At 42.4% G+C, this 17,672-nt stretch overlaps 1 protein-coding gene across 2 annotated transcripts in view; it reads left to right on the forward strand.

Moving 5' to 3' along the window:
* Nucleotides 1-17,672, forward strand: part of LOC112465768 (Krueppel-like factor 2) — a 42,519-nt gene that overhangs the window by 2,871 nt on the left and 21,976 nt on the right. The gene's annotated exons all lie outside the window — the stretch shown is intronic.

A 17,672-nucleotide genomic window follows, 5' to 3' on the forward strand; every position in this document is an offset into this window, starting at 1 on the left:
GTGAATTTTCTTTCGTCGATTTTAGTGTCAGATAATACATAGGAAGAAAGATTTGGGGCTTGATTCTTGAGTTCATTCGCAAGAGAAACGTATGCGCAAATTCTGCTCTTATAAAAAAGTTGCAAATTGATTAGCTATGGCTTTTAACCAATCAACTTGTCGATTTTTTGTACGAACGGAATTTGCGTACACATTTATCTTGTGAATGAATTTAAGAATCGGTCCTCTCTGAGTTTCGGCCAAAAGAAATCGAGTGAATTTAATCCTCGCTGATAGGTTAATCGAGAAAATTACAATAGAATCTATTTATGATACTTTCGTATTCCTGGCAGAAGACAAATCTCATCGATTAAGTGTAACTTAATTCAGTATGCGACAGCCATGACTTTAATTAAGCAGTAATACCTATCGAACCTTGCTTAGTAAGCTATTGTATCGACCTGAGATGAGCCGTTCAATTTTCTTCCTGTTTAGCATAGATCTAAATATCTATGTGATCGCGCACGTGTCACTCGGTTGGCTACGCTAGTTTTTAGGATTTGTCATAAGTGGCGCGTAAGATTATAGGTTTTCAACCAGACGTAATGCTATAGCCGTTAATTTTTTCGCCGGATATATTGATTATCGGCTACGTTTTGAAAGAAAAAAAACCGCTTGGATTGATTCGTTCGGGATCGGTACTTAACTCTGCTCATTACATTTGGAAATTGACTCAAGTACCATGATTAATGAGATTTGCTTTATTCCTAGTCGATATCGACTTCCCATTAGCGCGTCAGTGTGATTTACATCGGCGATATATCGAGCGGTAGATAGTGGATCTCGGAAAAATGATGGTTATTTACGTTCTTAATCATTCGTCAATCGGCCGGCTCGACTTTCGTCTCGTCTCGGCTCGGCTCGGCTCGGCTCGGCGCAACTCCACGACTCTACGATAATGTATCAATTCCCGGGAAGCGCTAGATCGTAAAATAATAGAGCGGAGTAATAATATACCCATTACTATTATCTCGGTACGAGTGAGTACTATATGTTCTCCCCTTATAGACGTAGCGGCGTCTCCGCCACGTAAAGCCACGCTGTTGACAGGGTAAATATCCTTTGATACCGCGCCGTCCGTCTGGCACACGCGTCCTACGTCTCTCTCTTCTATACCTTACGAAGGAAGTTATCTATGTGGCACATGTATGAGCGAGTGCGTGCGTGCGTGCCGATCTCTCATGCCACGAACGAGAGCGTGTACTTTTCACATTATGAAGGCCGTTTCGCTTGTCGTTAAGGTTTCAGGATTTTCGTAAAGGCCGCTATTTCGTTAATGAATCTGTTGGCCTTATACACGGGGTGTTCCAGAACTACCGGTAAGTCGTCTTCTTATCGCAGCGTTTTTGGCCAATTTAAAGGCGACTCTTCCTCGACGAAAATGTCGAGGAACGTCGTATTGCATCTCTCCACTTCTTAATAATCTGTAGTGAATATTAATGAAAAAGACACCTAATAGTTTTGAAAGACGCTGTATATGTTTTTCTTCTTGTTATCTTAAAGCAATTTGCGAAAGCGTGTTGCTATATAATTGAATTTGTTCCCGCGATACTAGTTCTCATAAAATATATCTCGATAGAAACCGAGATATACGCTGCCTCTCTCCTATGTGTCTTCTCATATTTTTCTCATACATAAATAATTTTACGATACAATTTTATTATACGATTGTGACAGATTAATTATTGAGATCGAAACCGATCAATTGAAAGTTTCGATCAATGGAAAGTTTTCTCCTCGCGATGTTATCAAAAGAGAAAAGGCACGCGCGACGGTTCGGTATATCTCGGCCGAAAAGCCGGTCTACGAATTTTGCACAACGAGCACCTATTACTGTCTTCAAACGGAAACCGGTTTTTTCATACCGTTATCGACTCCTGGATATCGCGTTTTGACGTGCAAAATCGCGATTCACCATCAAATATCGATATAATATTTGAATCTTAAAGAGCGAATAGGGAGGAACGGACCAAACGTTGAGACAATTGCGAATAAGGAGTAGATATGCAATAAAATTTTTTTATTTATGGAAGACATCAACATTGAACGTCGTAAAATTATGCGAAGGACCTGCCGAAATCGTGAGTTTGATTCTATAAGAGACCAATTCTGTCCGATGATGGATGGAGGTTTTAAAACTTCATCTCCGGAAATTTACTCCTATATCATGTACTTTTTTATCGCATATATAATTATAATCTTTTGATATATGGTCATGTAACATACATAATTATAAATATTTTCATATATTAAAATAAAAGTTGGTTAATCTTTTCGAAAAATCTAAAATTATACAATGATGATTTAAATAGCTACATTATTTAAAACTCGATTTAAACCATCTATTAATATTAAATAGCTATTAAATAATTAATATAATTAATCAAGTCGAATTTAAAGAACCTGATTACAGATCAGGATTGACATTGTTTACTGCGAATATTATGAATATTATATTTAGAATATAATATCGCACAGACATCTTTATTTACCAATTCGTTAGCATATTCTCGCTTACATTGGATTTTTGTTAAATTTTTTAAATTAAAATTTTCTTCGATAGAATATCAGTTTAATATACGCATCTCGGTCTCACGCCATCGTCGGCAGGCGGGGACGCTCGACTAAATCGCGACCGGTAATTAGCCGATACCCCCGACGCAATCTAAACGCATTGTGACGCGTGTAAGATAATAAGCGGACGGAAATCCACGATTATTGTGCTGCTCGAGCCAGAAAGGACATCCCAACCACCACCGGACGAACCATTTCCACGGTTCACCGCCCTTCGTTTCAAAACTGCGTACGATTACCGTTCCGCCGCCGATTATTTCAGTCGCTGTACAAATACAAACGGAGGGGGGAGGCGGGGAGGAAAGGCAGAAACGCGATTAACATTGAGCGGAGATGATGACCTAACCGAAAATACGACGATAATATCGTTCGTGTCGCTTCGCTTATTTCTGCCGACTGACAACAAATTCTTTATCTTGTAACGAGACGTTGTGACTCATAAAGATAGCTTTATATTGCAGTCTTCTCGCATCACAAATATTATACATCTCCAAATACATTTCTTTATAATAATTATCACTCGCACGACTGCTCGTCTCGTATTATTCCCGCCCCTCTGTGTGCGTTACTACGTTGCCAATTTTTTTTTTTAAACTGTTTTTTTATATCGACAAAAAAACACTTACGTGTAGTAGAGACGTAGAATAGAACATTCAGATCGACGCGAATACAAATTAGACCGAATCGATGTAATTGGCCCTTTCCCGACGTTTGCTATGATTCCGAAGAAACTCTTCGACTCGTCGTCATATTATCCAGCCTCTAGCCAGTGACTCACGTCGAATCGCGAACGTTGTGGGCGTGCAGTTACTTAGGTTCTATACTTGCACTCACTTGGGGTCGATTGCGGTCGGATCATGCTTCAACTATGGGATTTACGTAAAAAGAGCAAACTTCTTTCCATTCTTTTTTTAATTATATCTTTAAAAATATATAACGGTGAACTCTTTAAAAGATGATGAGACATGTGAATATTAATTAGGTTATAATTTTTATATAATCTAAAAAGTATTAATTAATATTGTAGAAAATAAAAATAATATTCGAAGAGCGTTTTATATAATTTCTTTGAATATACTACGAGAATTATTGTGTCCAGAAATTATTCAACTGATAAAAGTAAAACATCAATATTATCGTGGACCGTGGCTAGATGAAGAATCTGTGGAATGGAAATTTTTCGCTCTTTTCGCGCATCTCTCTCTCTTTCTTCCCTCTTTCTCGCAATACTAGGTATTATCGGAGCTAGCTTGAACAAATTTTCTGTATGTACGTTTATGCCGATTATCCTAAATTTTAAACGAATGTAGAAATATGCGGAACGTGCGCAAAACGTCGTGCAAATATCGTTACTTGCTACCGTATCTCTATTATTTACGCTCGAGCACATTGTACATTTCCATAAGTATGCAGCAGTTGCAATTTTCCTTTTTACGTTACTTCGTTTTCTCCGATAATCATCAAGTAGCTTACAGCGCCTGCGTAATGGTAACAGTAATCATAGTTTTGTACAAATTGCCATTCCTTCCTCATTATCGCCGTTTTGCAAAGATCTGAAGCGCAGAAATAATAGATCATACTGTTATCGGTAACAAGACATCGTCAATTTTCAAAATATTTAATTTATTCGTAATAAATAGTGATTAATCGTATAACATAAACGTTATATTTGCGTCCATTGGAGAGGTTGAATAAAATCAAATATTTCATTAATTTGCGTCAAATAACGAGCCTCATCAGAGGTGTAAAATTATTTTGATATAATATACAAAATATAGTTAATTTTGACTTTAATTTCCGATCATGCTACAGAGATCATCCTTCCACGTATCTACGACGTCGAAATCTATGCGCACTGAAATTATAATTACATTCAGTTCGAAATCCTGATCGGAGGATACAATACAGGATTCACGCGTTGGCACGCCGACACAGTTCCAGCCCCCGGTTAGCTATCGTTAGTTTAGTCCGAGTGCACCAAACCAATGTTACGGACAATTTACTCGCGAAATTAGTTACAAAACGCTCGACCTATCTACCCATCAGCCGCTTCCTCTTCCTCCACGATAAATAGATGGCCGGCCATTAAATGCCGAGAGTGGAAGAAGAGTTATTGTTCACGAATCGCCATAGTGGATTTGTACGTTCGTAAACAGAAAATGCGCGTAAAGGTGCACGCCCTATCACATCGTGCATTGTCGACAAATTCCGAGGTAAATTCCATGCGTATATACGAAATATCGTGTATACGCATCTTCGTTAAAATTAATTTCGCGTCGCGAATGCGAGAAAACGCAATAATCTCGTTGTGCTCTATTTTCGATATATTACAGCCACAGAAATGTTTTTCGTTATTAAAAATCGTTACAAGATTATTTTCTGTATTTATAACGTGACGATTATATTATCTTTCCTTAGCGTTCCCTTAGCCTTTTTTAGCTTTAATACAATTAATAACAAAAATACATGATATTAACCAAAAGAGATCGACTTATTGTTAGTTGATACGCGACTTTGTCACTTGTCGGTGGATAAAATGGAACAATATTGTGATTATAAATAGCGTGTGTTTCATTACTATTTTTTTTTTTTTTTTTCCTCAGCATTCTGCTATATCAAATCGCGATCTTTACACGTTTATCCGCTATCGATTATTATGCCGCGTGCGTGGAGTTTATCGAAGATCCGAATCACGTCATATGATAATGGTCGCGCTTCGTTATGCGAAATCGCCACCGATTCTCCGTCAAGCTTTTGTATTATTAAAGCGTTTCGGTAGTTAACAGTCGTGTACACTGCTCGCTTACGATCGCCAGGAAACAGATATGACGCGCGTCGCGAAGCGTGAAAAGTACGAGCGCGCCCAACGATTACCGTGTACCCGGGGGTAGTCCGGATAGCCCAACCTTAATTTTAATAAGATTTTGTCGCGGAGTCAACTTTGAGGAAAGAAAAGTTTACACGGTTTCAGTTTTTCGTGTAATATAATTAAATATCAAACTAACAATAAGTTGCAGAATGATAAGATCCACTGGAAATTAAATGAATAGACACTTCGTCGTTTAGTTTGTGAGACATAACTTTTTATGATTTTGGCTCAATATTTAACTGCTCGCGATTGAAAAATGAAAAATGACACCTCGACATCTCAATCTGAAAAGTTTCGATTTGCCTTCGAAGGAGATATCGAGGCAACGAGTGCGAGCATGGTATTAAAACGTCGCGGATGCGCCACAACGCGGGCGTCTTCGGCTACTATGGGGCATATGGAAAAGGAATATAAACCGCAGAGAGACCGTTACTCGTTCGACATACGCCGGTCATTCAGTCTTTCGCTCTTTAAGAGAACCTTTGCGCTTAACGATTCATCGTCATTCTAATAATCCCTTAGTTGAATGGAACTTCACTTCGTATGTATATCTCTCGATTATTTTATCTTTATTTCGACGACGAAAACACGTACAGAAAACTGACAGTACGGCTAAGCCGCGAAGACTTTTATAATACAGAGAAGAACTGCGGCGATGCTTTCCGACTAATGAAGCTCTGCCTTTAGTTCGGACAGGAAATTACTCCGGCAACATTATTGTGTACCGATATCTCCATTTACCCGGGTACGTCTGTGTGCGTCTCTGCGTGTAATTCGTGAGTGCCACCACTGTGAAAACATCACGCTACCTTCCCTCGTTACCAGGGGTTTCAATTTAGATAAGCAAATGAAACGTCAGTTATACTTTGCCGCAGCAATTTTGTAAGTCGCGAACTTACGCAGTTCAAAAAAAGAGGGATGATCTCTGTTCCGTTATTAATGTGACACCGAATGTGTTTGATTATTTAGTAATATGATTGGTTTATTCTCGTCACGAAAGACATGTTTGATGACTCAAATTTATCGTCGTACATTTAATGTGAAAATCGTCGTCTCGGAAAGTTTGTCGTACAATAACTGAACTGCAGATTATTCGGTTTAATAAAACTTACGATAAAAAAAAATGTTTTGCGGCAAACGGTAAAGGCTTGCGAAATATATCTAAGCTAATCACGTATTTCGCCTACTTCGCATAATAAATCTAGCAGGGCTGCTGCATTCGACTATGTAAATTCAGGCTCTTCCTCTTCTGCGTGTTCTACGCTTTTACCTGTATGATTTACCGGCAACGTGCACCTCGTACGCATGGTTAACTTGAACCGTACGTGAGTTCAGGTCAGGAAGGAAAATTTTCATGTCGATATATCGAAGACGGGAACCCCAGGATCGTTTTTCTTTCCTCGTTGTTGCGCGTAATGTATAACCCGATATAGAACCAATATGGCATAATATTTTACAGCGATAAAAGTATTTGCGCTTGCAATAGGGCAATATCAAACACTCCGATATGAAAGGCAAATAATTTCTTTATTGATAAAATCGATCATATTTGCGCTTTTGGTGGAAAAGCAAATCGAAACAAGGTGATGATATAATTAAACTTAAACAATAATAATAGAAATAAGAAGAATAAAAATCGCAACATTTTTTTATATTTTTATGAATACATAAATAGGTAACGTTTTTTATTTCTTATTCCGAAACTACGTGAAACTATTTGATTCTCACATTGATTCGCATATTCGATTCATAAAAGGTATGTTTTGCAATATCGCGTATCTTTAAGTACTGGCGCCTGGGCGCATCGATCGCCGGAAAATTATCGTTATTTAGCACTATTTATCGCCATTTGTCCGCGGTTTTCGCGCGAGGTAAGGTAGAAAGAAGGGGAGAGAAAGAGTTTCTCTTTTGAAATCGGGCGTGCGTGCAGGTACAATAAGCGTGTTGTACCGCGCGGAGTAGACACTCCGTACCTCATCGTGTCATTGCATACTTAATGTAAAGCGTAAAGAGGCGCTTTGTAGCCACCACGGAAGTTTCAGCCGCATGGTATACGCATTAGCATTGCGCGAGCTAACGTCGAGGACGGATTGTAAAGCGTCGTGCTATCCGCTGTAATAACTGTGAAACGACGCCATGCTTTTCATACCAATGAGGCGGAATTTAATAGCTCGATCGCCTCGCCGCGTCGCGTGCCCGCCGCCGCGGCTTAACGCCGCGTAAGAAAAGTTCTAAACGAACCGGAGAATCCGCGAATTGAAAGAAGAGAGAGCCCAGCGGAGGTTCCGCGGGAGGTTCCGCGACGTCCCGCGAAGACGCGGGATCGGGAGTAACAGTTTGCGAGTCGCGCGTCGGTTTTCGGCTCGGGTGGAGGCTGCCTGCCGGCTGGCTGGCTGGCAATCCGCGCGCTATCGTCGTCGCCGCTCTTCCGCGATGTACCGTTACGCTCGCGGCGCCCCGGGCCTTCGAGGTCCCTTCTGCTGGTCTCTCTCGCCTCCTTCTCCTCCCTTGTTGGGTGTAGTGCCCCACGTCTCTCTCTCGTACCCTGCCCTACCCTGCTGCCTTGCCGCGGAACACGGAAACGGGCTCCGGAGGCCTCGGCTGCCCAGCGGGCGAACCTTGGTGCTCGGTGCCGCGTGCGCCGCGAGTCTCAGCGAGCCTCGCCTCGCCTTCCTCTCGCTACACCTCGCCTCGTCTCGCCTCGCTTCGTCTCGCGTGCTCGCGACCTCGGCGCGCGAGCGTCTCGTATATCGCTTTGGCTTTCGTTCTAATTATCTCCAACGGTGCAGCCGCGCGGGAGAGAAACACGTCGATCGCGCGGCGGACGCTCGGTATTACGCACGGCGGAATAGCAGTTTGTCGCGCATGTACACGCATTAGCGGATCATGAGTAAAATATGAATAGAATGTTTGTTTTCATGTTCTCGAAATGAATTATTTCAACAATTAGATGCGATATTACAGAGATATTTTAATCCTCGTAGAGTCATATCCTGTGATATTACACGGTAAAGTGAGTTTTATTTAATTTTAGATAATTTTCTTTGTCAGCCGTTCGTAATCATTATCTATACTCCTTTCTCGAACATAATCGTTCGTGTGGCTAATGGGCCTAAAATGATATTACGTGGCAAACCGCTATTGATTTATATGTTTTCGTGCCTCGCCGCTCTTTCCTCGCGCGTATTCTTGGAAAGCACTATGCAGGGTCGGGATAATCGTAAGATATTTGGGCGTTCCTGTGGATTTATAACCGACGACGCAGGCTTTGGGCTACTTTCTCAAGCGACCGGTTACGTAAACCCGTAAAGGATAGTGACCTTGCGAAAGTTTTGCACCACTTCACGTTTGGAAATATCCCGCGCGCGAGAACATTGAGAACATTAATTATTTTTATGATCGATACAATAACGCAACAATAAGATGCATCAACGTGGATGTAAACATGTGTAAGGTGACGCAATATAACTGGCGTACGCGAAATATATGTCTCAGTTCCAAGTACCTGGTTTACGCGGAAAATCGAGAATTTCTCAGTGATTCGCTCGCGAATATACATATGTCAGACCACTATACTATCATATGACTAATTGTACACTGAGAACAAAAATTTGTTAATCCCAAGAAATATTTAGTCCGATACGTTCAACTAAACATTTTATTTAGTTAATTAAATAACATTAGTTGAATTAATTAATTCTTGATTAAAGAAACTAAATAAATTGTTACTATAGTTAACTAAACATTAGTTGTTTCAACAATTTATTTAGTTTCTTTAATCAAGAATTAATTAATTCAACTAATAAACATTAGTAACTAAACGTTAACTAACTAAAATGTTTAGTTGAACGTATCGGACAAAATGTTTCTTGGGATTAACAATTTTTTTTTCTCAGTGTAAGGAAAATTGCCGCAGGATCAAGGAAATTTAGATAACTTTTCTCAAAGTCAAGTTCTCGATATTAACATCTGCGCATCTGACCGAATTATTTTCTATTTTTTTTTCTTTTTGTCAATTTAGTTCATTTATAGAGGGTTGCGTCAACTGTGTGAACAATTAGATTAATTAATTTAATGATTCTAGATTGTGTGTGGACTGTACGTGCAACAATTTTTTTTTACCCTTTTAATTTTTGTATCGGAGGTCGATTGTGTTGAGAAATTTTATTACAATTAAATGTTCCGTTAAAAATTTTGGCCGAAACTTTTCATTCGGTCGAAATTTTTGCCTTTATACCGCGAGAGGAGTATCAAGGTTCTTAGCCTCGCCACAGCATACTCGCCGTAGCGATCGTTGGTAGCGGGAGACCGCAGGAAGACCGGTGCGTAGCGACTTTAAGATGCGTACCGACGCGACGCGCATTCTACGTGTCCCTCGGCTGCGTAGCAATCGTGTCAGCGACGCCGGACACCGTGAAACGCATGTAAATCTTTCCCTCGGAGTGCCAAAGCGCTGGAGAAGAGACTTAAGTGGCCGCGATTGTATGCCGCGCTCGCTGCTACGCGAAAACTCTTCGGCTTCATTCGTGATGCCATCAAGAGAGAGAGAGAGAGAATTATCAATATTGCAATATTACACATAAAGATACGCAGTGGAACCTTAAGACCCGTACTTAATTTTGATAACGTTCCTCGAAAAAGAAATAAAGTCGATTTTTCTAGCTTATAGAATTCAAGCATCTTTTGATCTTTATATATTTAATTAACAATTAACTGTCAGACAGAACGTTAAATACCTTAGCAGTGATTTGAGATTGAAAATTTATTATTTGACTGCACTGCAAGTTTCAAAAACTCTCGAGCGCTTCGGCTTGTAACATGAAAGCTTACAACTTGACATGTATGTGAAGCTACTTCGCCACGCACGCCGCGAGTTACTGACGCGTACACAGAGGGTCGCGTACCTTACGCATTTCGCAATCCGATCCGCGCCTGGGAACTCTGCGAACGAATCTCCCGACCGTTCGGCATCAGCGTATTCTCGCGCTGATTTTCGAAGACGCCTTTCAGAGTCGATTGCGCAAAGGATTCAAACGCGGATATAGGTCAAGAAGCAAGATTGGTATCTTGCGAGTTGGCGCGCCGAGCCGAGCCAAGCCGAGCCGAGCCGCGCTGAGCCTGAGCGTAACCGTAACCCGCGAGGAGAGCCGCCCGGTGCTAAGCATAGAGCGCGGGGTCTCTCTTCGCCAAGAGAGCGGTCGTGTAAGAGAGGGCCCAGCCGCTGGTCGTTGCAGCTGAGTCTGAACGGAGAGAAGTGCCCCCGCTGACTTTCTAACGTGACTGAGCGCCTTCGTGGCTTACGGAACGAAGCTCGTGGAACAAAGAAGCTCGCCGAGTTGACCCGCGCCGCCAAAATTCATCAGTATCGAGGAAGAAATTTTATCTTCTTCCCCGAATCGCGGTCCTATTTGAAATATTAATATTTCAACATCTATTTTAGGCATTCGCGATTTGTCGTTTCTCCTTACGTGATTCGCGCGATTAAAAATTATTTGGGTAAATTCGCATTTTCTTCTTTAAAATCAATTACGCGGCGTAATAAGAGTTATACGAGTCGAAGCGTCTCGAGCGCGCGCGTAGAGTTATGAAACTCGTTCTCAGGCGAAACCCCATCTCCCTTATCTGTCGCACAAACACGTAATACCGTACTGACACGGCGTGAGAGATATACACGTCCGCGGCGGCCAATGTCACATTGAGATTAGACTGTTTGCAATTACTCGGTTTTGTGTATTTGCACGGATTATCCCGCGCCCGGCCGATATCGAAAGTAATCACGAGACGTTCTTCTTCGCAAATCGTTCGATCGCGTTGCGCGTTTCCCGTTACGTAACGCCACGGATAACGTTTCAGACGGACGCGTGAAATTTGTCGAGAAAGAGGAAGAGAACGATACGCGCAGATTCAACGCATGAAAGAATCTCGACACTCGACATTAATCGTAAATTATGGCGAATTTTTGTAGTTGATATATCACGTTATATACCGAAATGCTTGTAATATCTGTCAAGTGCTTTGATTTATGTCGCCGCCACTAACTTAGTCATAAGCATAAGCCGCGTAATGAGATAATCTTAACCGCATAATCTTTCATCTTTCCGCGTAGGATTTACCACTACTTTGAGTAGCCGAGTTCGTATCTTCCTTCAGCATTAAACGCAGCAGTTTGATTCTCGTCTCTTATTGACATTGAACGTCATCTTCACATTAAGCCGATACGAGAATCGGCTGGATAAATTCAGCGTTAGATACACGACGAATATTTGTCTTGAGCCATCGTCTCTCATCGATTACTAATTTTATTAACGTATCAATAATTATCACGTTTACTTTTCGCTATATTCTGTTATTATTGGTAGAAGGCGTACTTCAGAAACACACCACGTGTGATCTATTAATAAAGAGTTCGCCAGGTATCGTGTCTTTAGAGACCGCGGACTTGACTGACTTGAGTCGTGTCAGGGTCGACGCTTGCGTTGCGTCGCCTGCAACTACCACGCGATGTTTTCGATTAATCTTATTTCTTTCTTTTTGGCACGCTGCCTGATAGCTATTGCCTTTCTTATCCCGCACATCTACCTACGATCCAAATTGCAATAATAATTGTACACATACCGTATACTTTATGTACAACATATATTCGTAGTTGGGTTGGCTCTCTTTTTTAAAAAGATCCAAGCAGTAGTTAAATCGATAAAATCTTCTGACGTAAAATCAGATCTTAAATCGCGACGTTTCTATCGGTCTTCGATAGCAAAAGTATGGAAAGACAGGAAGGTACGACAGACTTCACGCCCACGAGTCAGTTTTTTTCGCGAGAGGGATAATTTTACACGCGTTAAACTCTTTGCTACCGATCGATACCTTAGTCAGTCAGCCCGGGCTGGCAGTCCGAGCGGCGCCGCGCTATGCCGGCATGCGTCGTCCACGCGCTGTCACTTTCATTGCCATCCACGTGTCTCCGCGTGACGATAATCGCCCGGTGTTGCCATCGTCTCTCGTTGACGGGTAATCGACGAAAGGCTACTAAAAAGAACGTCGCGTCGCCGTTACAAGCCTAAGCATTCCCACGCGCTGGAATCGATCTTTCCTCGCGTTAGCATATCGCACGTATCCGCGAGATCACCTTGTTTTCTTTTATTTTTCATCGAGAGGAGATACTGCAGCGGAAACGCAGCATTATCTCGAAGCATGCGTGCGTGCGTGCATGCAAGAGCGCACACGGAAAAAAATGAGTTTGCAATAGTAGCTAAATTCCAGTAGCTGAATCAAGCTTAGCTGTAAGAGCTAACACCTTAGTATCGTAGCTAAACTTTGGCTATTATAGGAAAAAGTAATTAGCTGTCACGTAAAAATTTATTAGCTGAAATAGAAAACGTAATTTAGCACAAGCGGCTAAAAAGTAGCTAATAAGCTAAGTAGCTAAAGTAGATAATTCAGCTAAGCGACATTTGATCTGTTGTAGCAAAAATTTGTTGCTATAGTAGCTAAGTTTAAATAGCGAATAAATTTAGCTGGGACAGCAACAACATTAGCTGTCCCTAGAATAGCGACACATCTTAGCTGTCACAGCTAAGTTTTAGCTCCAGTTGCTAATCCTTTTTTTCCGTGCACAATAAAATGGAAATCTCGGTAAATACACGCGCGCGATCAACAATGAGATCGTAATCAAGAGACAGAGAGAGGCAGGCGAGAAGATAGTACACGAGATATTGAATGGTAACAGAAAAGAGTTGCATATTTCTATTTTTTTTTATTTGAATATTTTATGCAAGATGTTACATTGTACTTTGTGTGCACACACTGAACTAATAAAATATAATAATTTATACTAGATTAAGGAAAAACACACACTGGAAAAAATTATTCGGCAAAATTTGATAAGTTAGGTACTTTGGAGAATTTATTAGTTTACTAAATTAGTATAGCTAGTCTTCTGGAGTCTATTAGTATAGCTCTTCTTCTCAACGAGGGATCTTTCGATCGAAAATCAAGCGAAAAATTATAATAATTGCAGATAATTATGAGCGCGAGGTCGATTTCGTCAAATTAAACGACGAAATGCATTTTTGACCGTCTTTATCCTCGCAAAACTGCTGCTACTCTCACGGGTCGTCGGTTTTGTCATCGCTATGCTCGACGACGAGCGAGCGTATACGCTCGTTTCCCCTGTTCCCACGCTATTTCGAGGTTTGCGCGTATTCGCGCGGTAGACCCGATTTCTTGCGAATCTCTCGCGTATGCTCGTTACGCGTGCTATTCCTATACCGATTAAGGCTCGATATACATATCCATGATTTGACGCAATACGTATACGCGTGCACCGCGTTCATTACCATCCGTTTGGACGCGCGGCGGATCGCGCGCGGCATATCCTCGCGCTTTTTTGCCGCGATCATGTACACCGGACCTTAATCGACAGAGAGATGGTACGCGTTGCGTCCGGGCCGCATACGTGTCAGGTACACGCGCGTACGTGTTTCGTTATACAACTTTTCTCCAGGCACGACGACGGAGGCGTAGAGGTGAGCCAGTGGCTCGTGGACGAGGATCGCCAAGTGGGGGAACAGAATGCGGAATAGCCTAGAATGTGAGATGCGAGCGTTGTCTCTCTCGCTCCCCTGGCCCCGTCGCGCATTTTCCTCTCTCTGTTTATCTGTCTGTCGGTCGCTAGCGTACGTGTGCTCTCGCGTGGCTCTCTGGCCAACCTCGTAAAGGTATATTACGCGATTGCCGCTTTGGCAACGCGATTATTATTTCTAGAATTAGCAACATGTACTTCGGAGTGATTAGCTCATTTTTAAGGTTGTTATTTGTTATTCCGACCGTCGAGTCTCCCCTTCGCGAGAGGAGGATTTGGCGGATCCTCGAATTCATCAATTCTTGGAAGCGAGGGTGATTCTTTGGGCTATCCCTCGGTCGTATCTCGCGGGAAAACGCATCAACAGGTGGTCCATACGCGTTTATAGGATTCCAGCAGAGTAAAGAAGCACGAGAGGCGGTACGATCTTCGATATATCGAGTGTAACGTGATTAGTCAGCGTGCCGTGGGGTAACGTTGAGGCGTGATTTTGCTCCACGGGGGATGCGGTTCTCTCCTTTAACCCTCCGTCGCGCTACAAAAAAAGGTCCATTCAGAGAAGTTAAGTACCTATAATGCGAACTCGATGGACGCGTCACCCTCACATAAATCATCGATCTAGTGGGCAGATACGATACGAAAATCTGAACGCGTCTTGTATATCGATTGCATTTTTTTTCATTATTTCATTATAATATAGAGAAATCTAAGAACCGCGTAAATATCGAAAAAAAATCGAACTCGCAAATAGCTGCTCACGCGAATAATTTCCTCCAACAATTATCTCGTGTTTGCGATCACTCTTCAATTTGCATTGGATTCTCCCTATTCTATATTTCAGTTTTCTATTTTACTGTTATACATATATCAACGTATATTTGTGGCCGGCTTCAGGAACAACATTAGCCTGTGTAGCGGTTATATAATGATCCCACAATGCCGGAGGGGGTTCGGGGTTCAGGCGTTAAACCCCATCGGACTCGCGGGCATTATTTCATCGGGCCAGTTAAGGGCTAATAAATTTCCTATCGCGCAGAGACGAAAGCATAGTTACGCGCGGTGACAATGGGCATTATGAGGCTTTGGCCGCGATCCACGACGCGTTTCGGAGGATGAATGAATGTCCCGCGTACACAAGCTCGGCCCGGTGGTTTTTCGAATGGGTGGCTAATGGCGGGGCGGCCGCGACGCGGCAACGGCGGGACGATGGGGCGATCCCGCTGTCGGGACATAAAATTAGTGGTCACAAATCAACTACAATACGACCACCGTTGATCGCGTTGGTCCCGGTTTCTGCGCCGCGGTTGGTATCTGGTCCACGATGAAATCGACCGCGCGCCGCACGAAGAGCGGGACCGAGAGGACCGGCCGTGCACGCGTCCGTCTCCTCTGCGCCTTCGCTGGATTTGGTATACCCTCGTGTGTGACTTTTTTTTCTGCCGGAGGCCCACCGAGTATAACTTTCCTTTTCTCCTCTCTCGGCCGCTCTCGCGCGCAAAAAACCGCGCAGTCTGAGGTATATCCCTTGAACGCGTCGTCCCGTCCACGTGCAAAATCGCAATCACGTATACAAGCCCAGCTCGTGCGATTCGGTACACCTTTCTCGAACGCTTTCGACGTCAATTAGGTACAATGCATCGGACGATAAAAAGAAATATACGATACGATATGACGCGATACGATACAGTGTATGGCAGTGCCGATGGAATCACCGTTAAAGTATAATATATTTAATATGTAAGAATAGAACACCGCGAATAGTACACCGTCTGTTCGTGATACTATCTTTAACTCTAAATGGCCTATGACGATGATCATAAAATGACATAAAAACATCGATGATACATCACGCACGCATTACGTTATATCTCAAGTACACCGCGAGTATGTAGCGAAATTCTGCCGATGCAATCTAATGGTGCGATTAATATTCGCGTAACAGCAAGCGACAGTGCATGCATCATTGCGCATACATTCGCATGACTTCAGCGAACGCGCAAGCGATGACACTGCCGCTTTTAGATAGCCAGACTGGAAACGGTAGGATAAGAGTTCCCTCATTCGCGGAAATCTCACTCTGATATTCTACGAAACTCCAACGTACTTCGAAATCCCCCGGATTGCTACCGCATATACTAGCGAAAGCGGAGTATACCTACGCAGACGGCGCGCCCGTTACTCGCCTATAATGCGCCAATGAAAAACAAGACGTGAGTGAATTAAGAGGAATCGACAAGTACTCATTCTGTGAAATTAAGTTTCTAATCTCTAAGCTCGTCGATTAGATTCGACATTCCCAGACTTCTCTTCATTTCTTTTTATTATAAGAAATATTTCACATCGTCAGAATTACAGAATGAACAGAAATGCAAGATTACCACCAAATGCAAGATATTATCGCTCGATGTCGACGACAAAGAAATTAAAAGATCCGCGATGCTTCTTATGGCGCAGCTTTATTTTAATTTCTATTCGAGAGTAGTAAAGGTTCGCGCGGACACATAGAAAAACTTAAGCAGTAAGACTTAAGCAGTATAAGCAGTATAAAGCAAATCAGCCAATCACAGTCAAGAACTCAAGACATAACGCAAGCGGTAGCGAATCCAAACTGCTGCTTTCCTTATATTACTGCGTAAGTTTTTTTATGTGCCCGAGCCTGTGTAATTAAAATAATGGCCGTGCGACATATTGACATGTTAATTGAATGCGTCGTAATCTCACGTGCGCGCCAATGCGAGCTGAGCGAGCATCATTATCGTCCCTTGGACGATAAGATCGGTCCTTTTCCATTCTAAAATTGATTTTCATTAACGTGACGAACTCTCGTTTTTCTGCGCTTTTCACGTTTGAGATTTTAAAAATAATAGTACAATTCATTTCAATATTCAAACGTTTTCAATCAATGAATTCTCGAATTTATTTGTGACGTTCGCATGATAGAACTGTTCCGGAATATCGAGATCTAAAATCGTGATGCGTATCTCGATGTATGCGCGCACCGGTCGGATTTGGCAGTACTAGCATGGAGATCGACGGTTCTATCGAAGGGGAGCTCTCTTATACTTAAGTATTAACGTCCCCCGCTGAGGCTGAGGTTCCTCCCGTTCGTCCCGATAGGACATCGGGACATCGTTCAGTGGCGTCGATCTCACTTTCCGTCTTTCTTTTTCTCCCTCAAATCGAATCGATACTCGTCTCGACATTCGCATTTCCATAGCCGTCGATCTTTTCGACGCCTCTGCGGAGAACGTGCAGGTTCATCCGGTGACTCCCGTTCGTCTCTTCGTGATAAATACGAGTCGGCTGATTGGACCGGCTTACCGTTCCGTCTAATCCGTCGCCTATCTCCCCGTCCATCCGTTCTCCATAATTGTCTTATTGTATTCCTATAAGCTGTAAGCTCTCAGGACCACGACTAGGAGAGGCGGGTATTCGCTGAACCAAATCAATTTCCCTTCACGCGCGTTTATCGTGAAAAGAACGCGGTGTGCGGCTGTCTTTAAGTATACGTGCCGAATTTATCATCTTTAATAAATTGATACAAAATATTCACCAGATATTCACAATATATCTTACATCAAAATGTGGATAAATTCTTAGATAAATCTA

Source organism: Temnothorax curvispinosus, unplaced genomic scaffold (genome assembly GCF_003070985.1).
Source record: "Temnothorax curvispinosus isolate PA1 unplaced genomic scaffold, ASM307098v1 QBEX01015512.1, whole genome shotgun sequence".
NCBI classification, from domain to species: Eukaryota; Metazoa; Arthropoda; class Insecta; order Hymenoptera; family Formicidae; genus Temnothorax; species Temnothorax curvispinosus.